The sequence below is a fragment of the Mustelus asterias genome, chromosome 20 (genome assembly GCF_964213995.1).
Source record: "Mustelus asterias chromosome 20, sMusAst1.hap1.1, whole genome shotgun sequence".
Classification (NCBI taxonomy): domain Eukaryota; kingdom Metazoa; phylum Chordata; class Chondrichthyes; order Carcharhiniformes; family Triakidae; genus Mustelus; species Mustelus asterias.
The window spans coordinates 51,020,039-51,035,845 of NC_135820.1; the positions used below are offsets into that span (position 1 = coordinate 51,020,039).

General features: G+C 40.2%; 1 protein-coding gene across 2 annotated transcripts in view; it reads right to left on the minus strand.

The window, feature by feature from the left end:
* The window catches only part of LOC144508528 (extracellular sulfatase Sulf-2-like), a 347,976-nt gene that overhangs the window by 247,788 nt on the left and 84,381 nt on the right, over positions 1 to 15,807 (minus strand). For both annotated transcript variants that reach the window (XM_078236521.1, XM_078236520.1), the window contains exon 3: positions 1,157 to 1,266. The gene's annotated coding sequence lies outside the window, so the exon portion shown is untranslated. The remainder of the gene's footprint in view (positions 1 to 1,156; positions 1,267 to 15,807) is intronic.

The following is a 15,807-nucleotide window of genomic DNA, read 5'->3' on the forward strand; positions in this document are numbered from 1 at the left end:
AGAAATTATAGTATAATTGTACAAAACTTTAGTTAGGCCTCGTCTACATGTACGTTCAGTTTAGTTTCTTGATGTAATGGATGTTATAGAGGCCCTGGAAAAGTTTCAAAGAAGGTTCACTACAATCATCCCTAGCCAAAAGCTCTTAAGTTGTCACAATTTGTTTGAGATTCTCAGTCTTTCTACACCTGGAAAGTATGCATGCATTTACACCTCTTCCATCATCCCACACAGAGTTTATTTCCATGGAATAGCAAAAATAGGGTCTGTTTGAACTCCCCACTAATTTCAAATGGCCCTGCTGAGTTTGTGTTTCACACCTATGGCTTGTCCCCTCCCCCTCCTGACAAAAAAATGGGATCTTTTGGAAATGAAACAGGGCTTCCGCATCCAGGACCTTACCGACTTTTATAAAGGCCTGTCAGGTCAGCCCAACTTTGGGAAAATCCGACCCGGCCTCTTTGACTTTCTCTGTTTATAAACCCAATTAACCCATGTGATTTTTTTTTAATAGCACCCTATAAAAGTGTCCCAATACCTTTAAGAATGTGTGCAGTTGGACACCAAGATCCTGCTGCTTACATACATTTTTGCCAAATTGTGCCATTTATAGTATAATTTAGAAAAATGCTTTTACTTAATTCATTACAATGTCAGAATTGTACCTAATGCGGGGTCAGAACAGTGAAAATAATATTTACCAGATAATATTACAAGAAAATTTTACAAGATATAGCTAGATACAAATTCTAGTCAAATTACATTTTGTCATTGGAAAACATCTTAATAAATATGCTAAGTAGAAAATGTGATGAGCTTCAGTGAGAGGTTACAGGTAAAAGATGACTGACCCAAGGTACTGATGACTATTTATCAAGAGGAAACTTAAACTGAGAGAACAACAATAAAAGATATAAAAATAAATCCTTTCTGAATAATGTAATTATTCACCGGGGCGTTAAAATCTCATAGATAAAACAAACTTAGGCAACCGAGATTCACCTATCAAATATATAAAGGTTTGCCCACTTTCCTGAACATGGTTTCCATTCACATCTGCAAACATGTTATTCATATTTCTAGATTAGGCCAAGGGCAGGTATTGAAAGAGAATTCCAGAAGATAGGCTATGCTCTGATCAAATAAATTATATTACCTGGAGACTTTTCCCTTGATTCAGTGGATATGGTCGGTATCAGAAAATCTCTGCTAGTCGCGGAACAAAGCACACTCCTGGGCTTTTGAACATCCACACATGTAGTTTACCTTTAATTACACAGAACAGAATTTATAAGAGTGCTGAGCATTCCGGAGTAGCTCAAATCAATCCATTTATGGTCAAGCTCTCAGTAACAATGCAGAATACTGTAGAGAAACCAACATACATATTGGTAAGGGCATTGTATCCAATCATTACTCAGTATATAGAAATGGAAAAGGTACAACCAAGACTGATCATAACATGAAACTGCAACAAAAAATTAGCAGCTTTAAAAACAAACAATAGATGGTGTGAGAAAGGGAGGGGGGTGTTTTGCATTGAGGTTTACCCTTTTCCACTCCTCCATCACACCCAACTCCCCACCCCCTTTCGTTGGCACCTTCCCTCGCAATCGTAAGGTGCAACACCTGCCCCTTTACCTCCACCCTCTTCCCTGTTCAAGGCCCCAAATGCTCCTTCAGGTTAAGCAACATTTCACTTGCATTTCCTTCAATTTGGCTTATTGTATTCGCTGCTCTCAATGCGGTCTCCGCTACATTGGGGAGACTAAACGCAGACTGGATGACCACTTAGTGGAATACCTTTACTCAGTCTGCAAGCCTGACCCCAGCCTTCCTGTTGCTGGCTATTTTAACTCAGCACCTTGCTCTCATGTCCGCATGCCCATCCTCAGCCTGCTGCAATGCTCCAGTGAAGCCTGGCACAAACTGGAGGAGCAGCATCTTTTTAAAGTGAAGTTTATACATTAGTCACAAGTAAGGCTTACATTAACACTGCAGTGAAGTTACTGTGAAATTCAGATTGGGTATGTTGCAACACTTGGGACTCAACATTGAATTGGGCAACTTTAGATCTTGACCTGTTGTCCTCCATCTTTAACCCCCTTTTTAAAAAATATTCCATACATGGAATATTTTTACATCAATGCAAAAGACTCCCCTCACACCAGGCTGTTGTTCGTTCTTAAAGTTGCTACTTTATGTTGCAGTTTCTTTAGCTCTAACTCATTCTCCCTCTTTTCAGTTCTGAAGAGTCTGCTAATTCAAAATGTCGGCTTCGCTGGTATGAAACCGTAAAATCCCACCCGAGGTCAACGGACCTTTCCATGGTCTGCCCCTCGCCCGCTCCGATTGCCGTGTTGGGCGGGATGGTAAAATTCTGGCTGTTAACTCTGTTTCTCTCTGGACAGATGCTGGCAGACCTGCTGAGTTTTTAATGTCTCCTGTTCTTGTTTCAGATTCCAGCATCCACAGTATTTTTTAAAAAATCTCATCATGATTAGTATTAACCACGTAGACCTGATTTTCTGCTGTTCATTCATGTTTTAATAGCATCAATGGGGCAGGTGGGGTTGGGAATTGGACAGACATCATTAGCATTAGATTTCCTCCCATTTTATAGCCTGATAGATTTTCTGTCAGAAGCGATGTAGGTCTAAGTTAACAAGTTGAAATGAAATAGTAATGATGAGGTGAAGTCATATGTCACATCTTCCAGTGTTACTATTTCATTTATATGAGTCGTAATTACTGGTTGTATAAAAGAAGCATCTAGTGTTGCTAAGCATTGTAAAACGCACAAGTGACTTTGAAGTTTCAGATCAGGTAGAAGTTCTGTGAATTCTCCAACATGTTATTGAAGCTTTTCCTTTTGCGCTCATCAGAATAGATTTAGCAGAATACCAATTCTAAAGGGAACAACAATTCATACTGCAGGATAACAGAATATGGATTGGTTGGCAAGTGGACTCTGATTGCCATGGAGAATGCACCAGGGAACAGTTAACCACCAAGCTTTTGTTTAAATTCAAACAGGCAGGTTGACTCTGACTGGTCAAAGTATTGCCATTGGGAAGGAACCCGGGAATGGCTGTGTACCAAGCTTTTGTTTGGTGGAAAAAGGCGCAATGCATGGACATGCTCTTTCTGTTTATAAAGGACAGAGCCTGGTGTGTGAATAATTGTAGTTTCTAACATGCACAAGTGAGCCACACTGCAAGCCCAATTGATAATCTCAAATTACCCAGTTCTCCTTCCACATCAGAATATAGAGACCAACATATTCTATCAAAAGTGATGAAATTGGCTCCAGACAGACTAGAATAAAAAGATAACTGATTCTCACCTCATGGTTGAGAAACTATCTGCATATCTGAGCCATAAAGACAATAGATGAAGAGAGCGCCAAGCAACTCTTGAGCTATACACTGCATAGCAACTGCCCCAAAGGTATGACTCCCATGAAAGGGATAATAAAAATGGCAAACAGAACGTGCTGGAAATAATCAGTAGGTCTGGCTGCACCTCTGTAGAGAGAAATGTTCCATGTTGATGACCTTTTGTCCAAAACCAGGGAATTTTGAAAGATGTAATGGGTTTTAAGCAAATACAGAGATAGGGAAAAGGGGGCTGGGGGGTGGGGGGGGGGGGGGGGAGGAGGAGAAAGAGAGGAAAATAATAAAAGGCAAGGTCTCTGGTAGAAAGCAGGACAGAATAAAATACAGAAAGAATGATGCTGTTAGGCAAAAGGAATCTGTAATGGGACTAGTAAGGAAGTGAAAGATGTGCTTGGAGGAGGCGTAGATGGGAATAGCAGAGTCATCCCCAACACCACCATCTAAAAAACAAAATAAAATACTAAAAGAGAAAATGCTTGGAGGCTTTTGATATGAAATTGTTGAATTCATTGTTGAATCCAAAAGATTTGAAGCCTAATTGAAAGGTGAGATACTATTACTTGAGCTAATGCTGAGCTTCCTTGGGACAATGCAGGAGGTTAAGGATAGAGTAGTCAGGATGGGAGTGGAGCAGAAAATTATAAGCAAAGCTTGGAGCCACGTCTGCAGACTGAACCAAGGTGTGCCACACAGCAGTCACCCAATCTGTATTTGTTCTCCCCGTTGTAGAAGAGACAACATCGTGAGTAGCAGATACAATATGCTAAATCGAAAAGAGTACAAGTTGTCGCTGTTTCACTTGGAAGGGCCCTGGTCAATAAGAGAGGAGGTAAAAGAATAAATGTTATATCTCTACTCAATTAGTACTTGTTATATCTCTAGCTTTTCACAATTCCAATAAAAGGTTATTGGCCTGAGAAGTTAACTTTGTTTTTCTCTCCACAGATGTTGCCAGACCCGCTGAGTATTTCTAGTTTTTCCTGTTTTTGATTTCAGATTTCAAGCATCTGCAGTATTTTGCTTTTCAATGATAAACTACAATGTGGTGGAAGCCTGCTGGATCTCACAACTTCCTCCAGACCATTTCCTGCACTGCCAACCTGGGCCTGAGAAAGTAACATATACAGAACTGCCCATGGGCATCGAGACATCTCGAAGGCATCAACACACCTTAAAGCCTGAGCCAACCCCAAGTTGATGTAAATTTTTCAAGTAGTTAGGCTATTTTGTCTAATGGAGTATGCACTTTGATTTCATATGTTTTTCAGTTTTTTGTTCAAGCCCTTCCAGATTAATTGTAGATACAGTTTAACTTGAGGTTGATCTTTGGTATATAAATATTTATTTTAAAGCCATGGTTTATTTCTTATTAGGATAAAGAATCCATGAAATTGAAATTGTCTGGAGATAAAAATGGCATTTCCCCAAATTAAAGATTAAAATTAAATTGCATCTTTGCTTCCCAAGGTACATGCAGCTTTTCTTATCTTGCCTGACCTGGTCAAATCATTGAACTTCTTACATTGAGTCCCAGCACTGCATAAGTTGGAGTGAACCAATAAGCATCCTCTATTTTAACTGTGTATCAATTGTGTTTAATTAAATACAGGTGGAGGACATTAATTGGCATTTCACTTGTGCATATGTAAAAGGACATGCACTGAAACTGTGATGTGGTTGAAGTTAGAGGTTATGGCTTGTTACATTTCACTCTGTAAATAAAGAGGAGCCAGAGTAAAGTTTAACTCCAATATCAACCTTCACAAACTGGGTTTCTGAACAAGGACACCCTATAGTGTTCAGGCAGTCACAGAGCTTGCTCTCCTTTCCAAACTCTCAAACAGTACATTTCTCCCATGCCTCATCTTCTGCAGAACGGCAGGAGATAATCTGGTGGCATGCCAGCCTGTGACTGCCCTCGCTACCCTTTTGAACAAGCTTGTACTTGTTTCAAATTCAAGGTCTCTTGAAGATTGATGGCACCTTAAAATGTAGCAGGTGTGGAAATTTTATAGCAGCATGCCATTTCTTCACCCTCCAGGGGCAAGTTGCAATTAAAAGCAGGAAATTTACTGGCAACCAACCCAAATATTGTAATTAAGCTGATCCCAGGAATTTCACAAGGTCAATGGTACATTTGGTTGGTGGCCTAACGTCCTTCTCCACTAATCTAACACCAGTGTAGCCACGTGTCTCAGGAGTATGGAGGTTGGCCTATTCTTAATTGGCCCAAAACCTGATGCAGACAATATCAGATCCAAGGGAAGTGGCAGCTTTCTATATTTTCCCAGCTTATTCTTTTCTTTTTTAAGCATGTGCGACAGAGAGTGAACAACCAATATAAAATACTTAATGCTAGATGATGATTGTACAGTAATTGGATTCTCTAATTCTTCTCTCTAGGAAATGCCTCATAAATGTTGATATGATCACTCCTTCTGCATCCTTCAAATTACTCAATCAAGATCAACAACTCATAGTTTAATGAAATCTCACCCCACCAAATTATGTTACCTCAAATGGCCATCTTTTAGCTGCCATATACCAGGATTGACAAGGAAGCAGATATTTTTTTCATTCATTCGTGGGACATGGGCATCGCTGGTTGGCCAGCATTTATTGCCCATCTCTAGTTGCTCTTGTTCAGAGGGCAGTTGAGAGTCAACCACATTGCTGTGGCTCTGGAATCACATGTAGGCCAGACCAGGTAAGGAATACAGATTTCCTTCCCCAAAAGGACACTACTGAACTAGAATGGTTTTTCTGACAATTGACAATGGTTTCGTGGTCATCTTAATTCCAGATATTTGTTATTGAATTCAAATTCCACCATCTGCCATGTGGGATTCAAACCCAGGTCCCCCAGAACATTTGCTGTGTTTCTGGATTAATAATCATTGGCCACATAGTTGCAGGAGTGAGCAAATTGTTTACTTGTACACATTAATGATTACTGTAATTCATAAGAAACAATTCCTGTGGTAGTTCCCTATTATTGGCATTAGGATCTTGGAGAAATCAAAACCAAAGCAAAAAATTAAGCTGTTGCTAATGGTATTACTTTTTTGGCCATCAGCAACAGGAAATTACATCATTTATCCTTTGAAAATATTAGGAAACTTGACACTGTACAAATTTTAATTCTATGATCCAATTGTTGAATTAAAATACGAACTAAAGTAACTTTTCACCACACCTCATTACAGAATTGAGCACTTGACCCTTTGCTCCCCATTGGGTAGGAGTATCTACTTTGAAAAATGTAGCCGCTTTCTTGTAAGCCAAAACTAAATGTCAATAAACTTTGTAACAGGCAACATAAAAGCATTCAAGTTGATTTTTTATACCTTGGGGAAAACCCTTGACATCAATGCTGCCCTTTAAACAGTGCAAAAAGAAATGCATCCTCCTTGGTAGCTCTGACAGTGAAGACAAAAATGTAGCTGTGGTACACAGACTAGGAGGAGATGTATGTATTTGATCCCAGAATGGCTGTTTTTATGAGATGGTGGGCAGAATTCTCATATCTGGGAATAAATCCCGCGGGGGGGGGGGGGAGAAATGGGTTGGGTCATATTTCCTGCAGGAGTGGTCGATGGGAGACCACGCATATCATCCGGCCCTGACCTCATTAATTGTTCATCAGGGGGTTTTTGCACCATATTCTGTGGCAGGGCAGGCTTGATTGCACATGTCCCACCGTCATATCTGGGTGCTGCATTTAAAAGGTGCCCTACATCACTGATTCACCATTGAAAAATGATGAAGAAGCCTCTGAACAAAGAAGATGGATCTTCAGGAGAAGGAGTGAGGTTGCAAGATGGACCTACTCAATGACACTGAAGCTAAAGCATCCATCTGTAGATACTCCCCCCATCCACTGCTGCTGTGGTGCTCTGGGGTCTAGAGTCACTGGTGGCCTCCATCCTGACCTCTGGAGACAGCCCCAAGCATTGTACAGGTATTCCCCTCTTCAGCATGCCAGCATGTGGCAGCACGTGTTCCCACTGGCATAATGGAGACTCGGGGGGGGGGATGGGGGAAAGAGGGGATGGAGGTAAGGATTCCGGTCGGTCTTCATCTGCATTGACATACATGGCTTATGTAGTATGGGAAGCAGAACATATTTTGCAGTCAAAATAAGCGGAGGCCGTGTAGGAGGCTTCTTGCTGTGCGCCACGGCACGGAGCTGAATAAATTATGGAGATACTGATTTCAATATCATTAGCGGGCCTGGGACTGAAGTCTCTGGGCCCACTAGAGTTTCTCCCCCACAGGAGTTTACAATGGCTCCCTGCTGATGGAGGGCTGGTAGCCCGGCTGCGCTGGAGTGAACGGAGGCCATGGAGGTCTGAGGTAAGAGAGGGGGGGGTTGTCCCCTGAGCATTGCCAGCACCGGCCTGGCCCATTGGCCTTGCCCAAGGGGCAAAGTGGCAATGCGCAGGGAGGGGAGGAGGTCGGGGGAGTCACGCTGCCACTCTGCACTCGGCGGTGACAAAGGAAGGGAGGAAAGAGATTGGGGCTGGCCATCAGGGTCGGGGGTCAGGACTACCAAGGGGATGGGAAATCGAGGCGGGCCAGGGAGGAGGGTTGAAGCTGGCCCGGACGCATCTGGGAGGCCAGCGGTTGGGTCGTGGGGGGGGCTGGATGCAGGGTTGGCTAGCGATTGGGGCCGGGGGCGGCCAACACTGCACGGCTAATGTGCATGCTCCAATCCGATAGATCGGCGTCTGCGCACTGGCCCGCTCAGCACTATGCTGCCAGCCTCTCCAGCGGGAATAGGCCCAGCCCATTGATTTTTAATGAGATGGGCCAAATGGTCTCCTTCTACACTGTAGGGTTCTATGATTCACATCAGTGCACACTGCAGTGCATAGAGTGTGGGAGATTCATTTTGAAAAGCCCACTGAAAAAAACCAGCAGGATTTACTCCATTTTCTATGCAAATTCGACACTTAGAATTGTTTTGGGAGAATCCCACCCAAAAACTTTATTGCGGGTGCTGTTATTAATGTGCAAATCATTCAGCAACTGGTGGCAAGGAAGATAAATGTGAACTGAAATTTGTGTAGCTTGGTTTCATGAAAAATAATGGCTCACCTTTTCCCCCCATCCGAGTTTCAAGAATTTATTGTATTTGCACTATAACTGCTGATTTTAACTCTGCATGGAACATTACAACACAAGTACCGTTCTAATGATGAGACGCAGTCCCTCATTCCTGAATGACAGCATCAGCCTAGGTTTTGCCCTTGATCCCTGGAATAGGACTTGAAACTGAAGAATTCCGACAGGGTGATGGGAATGCTCGAACTTCACCACAGCTGTCAGTAAACTGAAAGGTTTATTTTATGTCTCCTCAATTTTATTCCTGAACAGTTTAAATTAAATATTGGACAATTTTGTTAGGTTTTACAGAAAGATAAATAAAGAGAGGGAAAGAAAGATTGGATTACGAAAGGGAATAAAATGGGAGAAAAAAAGAAAGGAAAAATAAACAAAAGATGTTTACATTTTTATCACCTTCGAGAACAATTTACCAACTGAGGGAAGGAGATTTCAGTTTAACTTGCTCAGTTTCCAGCTGCGAATAAGAATGGCTACAGGAGAGTTGAAGATCTGGAAGAACATACATAAAGGGTGCATCGCGTCAGAGAGTGACCGCCAATGTCCTCTGATGCAACACCAGAGGCCTCAGTGCAAGAGATGTACCCAGGAGAAGAGGGGTTCTCATCACTCCAAAAGTCAGGAGGCGATGCAAACAGAGAGGACAGTGGGAGCAGGTTACTAATGCAGCCAATGTCAGCTGCTACAACCTGAGGACTTGAATGCAGCCCCAAAAGAAATTCAATTACCTTAAAGGATCAGTAAATTCAGTGAATGCATCATCAACTGCTCCACAAATGTCATACACTGCTCCATCCATAGAAAACTTACAGTACAGAATGGGAGCCATTGTTTCTGTATTGGTGAAAAAGGTTACCTTGCCTAATTTCATTTTCCAGCACTTGGTCCATAAAGCATATCTAGCCATTTTTTGTTTACCTGCAACATTTCTATTTTATGCCATCTTCACACATCCAGAGCAGCTTGTCTGCAACCACTCTGATGTCCAATATCCAACTACACAGGTCAATTCCTCGTTCTGCTGCCCTCCATTTTACCCTCTAGAAGAGATCTCTGTCGCTTTTTAGCTCTAATAAAATGCCAAATATTGACATTTTATTTTCTGGATGTCACTTTTAGAGTTCTTTTTGCTCTTGCAATTTCAAGTATTTCCCCATTTATCTTATTGTCTGTATATGGAATTTTAAACGTATGCCTTAGTACGCACATTTCAAAAGCCTCTATTTTCTTCCACTTGCTATCCAGGTTTCTGAGGCGCCTGGGCAAGTGGATAGAATGTAACATTGTGCAAGTATTTTCCTTGTTACAAGCTTGAGTTTTCTTGTCATTAACACATTTGCCATTTTCACAATTATTTTTGGCTCTCGCTATCCTTCTTCTAATTTATGCACAACAATTGCCATCTTCTGTTATCATTTGTCTTAAGTAGACAAACATATCTGCTAATTCCAATATGGCACCATCGACTTCTATCTTTAGTCTAGTTCCTTCTAATGCATTATTTTTGTCCATATGGTGTGATGCGCGTTATCAAACACGAGGCTAGATGCTCGGGAAATAAAGGCTTTTATTTACTGTAATGAAGCAGCCAATAATTATATACACAATCCCAGACTGAAGGGGTCCCAGCCAGAGCAGGGACTTTTATACCTCTCCCAGGAGGCGGAGCCCGACTGGGATGTACCACAACACTACAGTACAAAGGTGTAACAACCCCACCCTAACCCCAACAGCAACAAGTAGCACAACCCAACAGTAACATATGTACATCCTTGTAGTACTGGCCAGACCCTGGCTCAGTACTATCCACTGGGAACCAACGATGGTTCACCACATGGTGTTCATATGCAATCCATATTCTAAATCTTGAAATTTTATTTAATCTACGATATTTTATGGGGCTCTTCTGATTCGAAGTAGCGCTGCATTGTCAGCACACTGCAAGTTTATGTTCTTGCTTCCAATTTTATCATGAGATGTACACCTAATTCTCTGAATATTTGTTCTGTGTACAGATTGAATAATTTTGCCTAGTCTCTTCACTTGAAAGATATCAGATTGTCCATCTTCTAGCCTGATACTTGCTAGCTGGTCTCAAAATAGGCTCTGGACATATATTACATCTTTACTGTCAATGCCGCATTTCAGCAATACATTAACTATTGCTGATAAACATGTTCAAACACTTCTTCATAGTCTATGAAGCATATGTAAATGTTCTTGTTTACTTGTAGATATTTAGCAAAACATTTTTAAAGTTAAATATTCCCTCTCTTCTTCCTGCCCCAGGTCTAAATCCAGACTGCATTTCACCAATTTCAACTTTGAATATGTCATTATTTCTTTCTAATATGATTTTCACGATCATTTTATGAGATGACTCGTTAAGCTTATACTTGTAAAATGATTGCACCCCTTTGCTTTAGGTTTCTTAAGTAAATTAACGGATAATGAATGTCTGAAGTCACTAAACATGCATCCTTTGGTATATATTTGATGACAAATTTCTGTTATCACTTTTTACTTTGTTTCTCCAAGGACATTTAGATGTTTTGTTATAACTTCATCTAGGCCTGGAACTTTTCCTGCACACAACAATTTCTGGGTCTTTATCTCCGATATTTTAATATTTAGTCTATCAGTTACCACTAACTCTTGATGATTTCCTCGATTTAGATCATTGTCCAATCTGCTTGTATATACTGTCCATCTTTTTGCGACTTCATCCTTTCAAATAATATTTTATCACCTCTGTCTTTTATGCATCCGCTATCTGTTGTTACCTCTTTTTTCCTATCTGTCAAAGAACTCATCTACTGATGCATCACTCTCATTTTATGATTTCTTTCCGGCTCCAATACTTCATCACACATCTCATTTTACCATTTCTCTTTAGCCTCCCGACACGCACTCTTTATTTTCTTTTCAATTTCATCATATTCCGGTGCGTTTCCTTTCTTTCCTCTATCATCATTTCTAGTATATCATGTCATCCACTGTCTTTTTCTTTTCTGTTCTGGTGATATTTAATTTGCAGCATGTTGTAAACTCTCTTCCATGTTTTCCACTTAATTTCTACTCTTGTTCTGAGGCCTATGTTTATTCTGATTCCTCAATACTGAAGCATTCATAGTCGCCCTATACTTTTAACAGTGAATGTCTCTCGAATGTTCTCGCCCTTCAACATGTCAAGATCTAAATCTTTTTATTTTTTGGTATTTTCAGTTTCATCTGAATTTTTGTCATAAGGAGACAATCTGAAATTATATATACATGGGGATACATATGAATGTTTTTCATTTCACCATCATATAAATCCATTCGAATTCTAAACTATAATGAAGACAAAATACTGCAGATGCTGGAATCTGAAACAAAACAGAAATGTTGGTAAATCTCAGCAGGTCTGATGGCATCTGTGGAGAGAGAATAGAGCTAATGTTTCGAGTCTGGATGGCCCTTCGTCAGAGCTCTGACGTTGACTCTATTCTCACTCCACGATTTTTATACACATTGTTTGGACTTCTGCAAATGTACTGTCATCTTTTTAGTTGCTTAAAGGTGGTGCATGCCAACATCAGATCATTTTCTGGACAAAATTGTATCAGTCTGTTTCATCTTTCATTTCTCAATTTAAGACCTATTGACTTTCATGCATTCCTGGTGCTCCTTCATCAATTTTAGCGTTTAAGTCACCCATTACAATTACCACATCAGTCAATCTAACTTGATCATAACACTTGAGAATGTCACCATAAAATGGTTCTATTTCCTGCTCACTGGGTCAAGGGCAGTAAACTTGCATGACAATCAAACAATCGGATCAAAAGGCTTTCCTTTGATCTTAATCATGATCACTAAGATTGGCCGGTGACTTTGAACTGATCTCTTGTTCCTGATGTTTACTAGGATTCCTACTCCATTCCTGTTTTCTTTTTAACCTCCTGTAAAGCCCAAGAATCAAAACTTTGTGAAAGGAGTGGATTTCCATGACCTGTGAAGATTGAATAGTGTAAAGGAAACAGAATCAATTTTCGAAAGGTTAATTTCATTAGACATGGTGGCACAGTGGTTAGTACTGCTGCCTCACAGCGTCAGGGACCTGGGTTCGATTCTCGGCTTGGGTCACTGTCTGCAGAGTTTGCCCGTTCTCCCCGTGTCTGCGTGGGTTTCCTCTGGGTGCTCCGGTTTCCCCTCTCGGTCTGAAAGACGTGCTGATTAGGTGCATTGGCCATGTTAAATTCTCCCTCAGTGTACCCAAAATAGGCACCGGTGTGTGGCGACTCGGGGATTTTCACTAACTTCATCACAGTGTTAATGTGACTTGTGACACTAATAAATAAACTTGAAACTAGACACCAGAGTGTTCCATATTTCAATAAATGTTTCTCATGTAATCAATTCGAATGTCTTTAGAAATGCATGTCTGTGTGAAAGGAGACTACTGTAAAGCATATTCAGCATTTGTCCTACCCCAGGGTTTGTACAAAGAACTGGTTTGAATAGGTGATTAATTACCTACTTGGACACAGTTTAATTTCAAACTGAAATATGAGCCCAATCAAAGTTCCAACCTTCTCTTAAATGGAAGGGCAACAATGCTGACCAATTTGAGGACAGAACGCAATAGTCAGCCAGCATCTAGGGACAAGCACAAGTTCAAATTACATTTTTTTTGGAGTATGAAGGGAAATAAATAGATTTAATGTCCACAGAACAAGGTCAACCCAACTTTTTCATTTGCAGCAGTTTTTTTTTAAAACCAATCTTCTCAGAAAATACTCAGTCACGGAAGAACGAGGAGTGTATGGAACTGTAATCATGAAACTCATCCGTAAAATGGAACTACAGTTGCAGAAGTTCACATATGGACAACTGTGCTTTCATGAGGCCTTGGAAATACCAGACACTTTGAGCAATAAGAGGCTTAAATATAAATCAGATTTCCATAGAATTGAAGTGAAAATGATTGGAAATAAAGTATTCACAATAATACATCGGTTATAATCCCCTCGCTGCATTTCTTGTCATTTTCAGGTCATACCTAATTCTTATAACTTGCTATCGTGACATTGATAATCTCACTTCATGTCTGCTGTGTTCAAACTCATCCTTGTAATGAAGTAGGTAGCTTTCATATAGCACTTTTCCTGACCTCCCAAATGTTTCAAAGCATTTCACAGTTACTTGTACCTCCTTTATTGAAAATATTCAGTTTACACCTATATTTCCCCAGGTGAAATTTTGGTGTGCATGTAACAACAGGGTAACTGAAAGGATTATCTCACACCACTTACTGCCAAAGATATTGACTTGTTCAGAGACAACACTCAATAGGATAACTGAAAGGATTATCTCAGGCTGCTAACTGCCAAAGGTGTTTACTCAATTTGAAAATCAGATTTCAAAGGCGACACTTCAGTTTCTTTTCTGCTAGTCTTTAATAAAGTCACTCAGATATAAAATAATTGTAAATTTAATATCCCTGGTATCCGTGTTTATTAGCTTGTATATAAGGGTTTCAATCATACTGACACGCTAACCTTTTGCACAGAGGTAACGTTTGAGTTAACTTTTCCTGAGGCTGTAGTTGGTTGCTTCTTCTGGAACTGATGCCAGAAAACTGTCCTCTTTGGAACTTAGTCATTTGTTATCTACAACAATCTTTCTTCAAATATTTTAAAATTCCCAGAATCACCAAGAATACATGTAATCTCATAAATATTTAAGAGGTTCTGGTATGGCAATAAATCCAAATATACAGAAGCTACCTTGGAGGAGAAACAGAAAAGAATTGAAGAAATATAATTGTGTCCATGATTCATAGAAAGCAAGGGACAGCAGTCAATGAATCAATCAACCCCTCTTACCATTCTGCAATTCAGTTAGCTTATGGCTGACATGTATCTTAACTCTATCAACCCATCTTGGCTCAATTACCTTTGATAGCCTTGCCGGACTGAAAAAAACTTTACAGTTACAGCCTGTCTTGCCCTGCATTTTTAACATTATTTTCTTTTTTTCATTAATAGACAAAGCTCAGTTTGGGCAAAGTCATTGAAACTCTCACCATGTCCAAACTCAACCATCCACATGCTCTCCAAAATGGCTTCCAACCTCCCATTCTTCATAAACTTAAAGCATCAAAAAACTGCTGTCCGTATTCTAAATCACACCAACTCCCATTCACTGACCACTCCGAAGCTCTCTGACTGACACCGGGCTCCGCTTTCCAAACGCCTGTATGTTTAAATTTAGTGTTCAAATCTCTCCACTGCCTCACCATTCCCCAGATCTGTAACCTCCTGCATCCCTTCAACGCTTCAATGAAGCCAGCTGAGTCACCATACTGCACAGTGTATACTCATTTACTTTTTAAAACTATTTTACTTAGATCGGTTTAAGTATAGTTAAGCTAACTCTTTCTTTGGTAAACTCAAGGAAACCTGTACTATTGATTCTTCCATGATCACATATATAAACCTTATGCATATTCACTGAATAGGCAAGCATTTTCTTTTCACATAAAAAAAACATGTTTGCAGACAAACAGGAGAGAGCAAAGTGGAGGGCCATTCAACCCTCTCTAAACTGGTTATAACAGGATTTAGAAAACATATGATGTAGATTTACTTGAACGCTGTCAGGTGTGAGGAAATAAAGATCTGAAAATCTATTCCATTGAAACAACACAGGTAATTGAACACTGGTAATAGAGAAATGCAAAAATGTTATTTAAAATTACAATATGCTGGGACAAGGTACATAGAAGTAGACTTTTTCCAGAGATCCAGAATGAGAGTCCATTAACATGATATTAAATACAAAATGAAATGCAATAGATTCAGGAACCAATAGCAGAAGAAACATCTTCAAACAGAGTCCAGATACTTTGGAATTCATGGACAAGTCGTGTCAGAAATTTTATAAAGATTCAAGATTACATTTGATTGCATAAGTGGATAGAGCAACGGGAGTTAAAGGAATTTGGGGCCAGAATGGAGACAATTGTGTCAACCATGACTTAGTTGGCAACATTCCCACCTCTGAATCAGAAGGTTGAGAGATAAAGCACAGAAAATCTATGCTGACACTCCAGTGCGGTGCTGACAGGGTGCCACCCCATTGGGAATGCCATCTTTCAGATAAGGTGTCAAATCAAGATCCCATCTGGCCTTTAAGGCGGTTGTAAAAGATTCCACGGCGCTATTTCAAAGAAGAGCAGGGGAGGTAACCAGAGTGTAACAGTCATCCCTCGGTAAACATTATTTAAAAAAAACAA